Source organism: Stegastes partitus, unplaced genomic scaffold, assembly GCF_000690725.1.
Source record: "Stegastes partitus isolate 25-593 unplaced genomic scaffold, Stegastes_partitus-1.0.2 Scaffold967, whole genome shotgun sequence".
Classification (NCBI taxonomy): Eukaryota; Metazoa; Chordata; class Actinopteri; family Pomacentridae; genus Stegastes; species Stegastes partitus.
The window spans coordinates 264,501-265,703 of NW_007578698.1; the positions used below are offsets into that span (position 1 = coordinate 264,501).

General features: G+C 45.8%; 1 non-coding gene across 1 annotated transcript; it reads right to left on the minus strand.

Moving 5' to 3' along the window:
- Nucleotides 1–416: 416 nt before the first annotated feature.
- Nucleotides 417–488, minus strand: trnag-ucc (transfer RNA glycine (anticodon UCC)). Its single transcript has one exon. It is a non-coding gene; the product is annotated as a tRNA-Gly (tRNA).
- Between the last annotated feature and the right edge of the window lie 715 nt (nucleotides 489–1,203).

Sequence of the window (1,203 nt, forward strand, 5' to 3'; positions counted from 1 at the left end):
TCTACGTCAAGTTGTTCTTGAGAGCAATTAAAGGTCCCTAGAATGATGTCTAGATTCTAAATGTCTGCATTTCTGACCTCAGCATCTGTTTTTTGCAGTGGTTGGTTACAACAGTAGCATTCTGATGTAGACATTCATCAGGTAGGCTTCACTGTAGTACCAGCTCATGAACAAATGTACAAATAGTAGGAAAAACAAACAAGGTGGGTATGGAGGTTTGTGTTTGAGTGACTACAACTGGAGCAGCCAATTATGAAAAGAAGGGGTCCAGACCACCAGCTTAGTGAACTTCCAGAATCCATTGCTGGTGAAGGCTCGGCCACATCAGCAGAAGACAAAAGCTGTAGTTTGAATCTAACTGATTTCTATCAGAACCAAGTTTCTCCAGTAATCAGATTTTTAGTCAAAATGCCATTTGCGATGGCTGGGAATCGAACCCAGGTCAACTGCTTGGAAGGCAGCTATGCTCACCACTATACCACCATCGCCATATGACAGGCGGATTTGTGTTGCCAGCACAGCAGTTTATATGAGCTGACTGATGGCAGAGGAGGAAGAGAAAGAGGGAGGAGGAGCACAGGGGGTCATCTCTGGGGGTTAAAGTCAATGGGACGTGAAGGTTGCCAGGCAGGTTAAAAGGTGTCCATGTCCTTCCATCCCCACCTAAACAACACAAGCCTGCCCAGTGATACCTGGTCCTTGGAACCTTGACCTCAGCGTGGTGCATCTGCTTCACCTTCATACATTGCTGTTAGCATAGCTCTATGAAGTAGGAGCCTTCTGGAGCAAGTTTTGGTAATCCTCCTTCTGCAGTTAACAGAAATAATGAGATCCTTCTCCTTTGTACTATAGGTACATACGACAGCTGCCCTCACAATGTACATATTGTTTCATGGGTATGCACCCAACTGGAACATACCACTTTACCATATAATGCAAATTTGACATACTGTGTATTGGGGCGTTCTAAATCTTTTTTAGGAAAATATATACAATGGTAGTGAGGACACTGGAAGATCTTGTTAGGAATTGTTATTGAAGTCAGGATGGCCGAGCGGCGCTGTGTTCAGGTCGCAGCCTCTCATGGAGGCGTGGGTTTGAATCCCGCTACTGACAGCAGATAGGCGATACTCAGTGGCGGCTGGTGAGAAAAATAGTAGGTGGGGCTGAAGGTCTGGAAACCAGAACCCTGTAGGGGGGTCC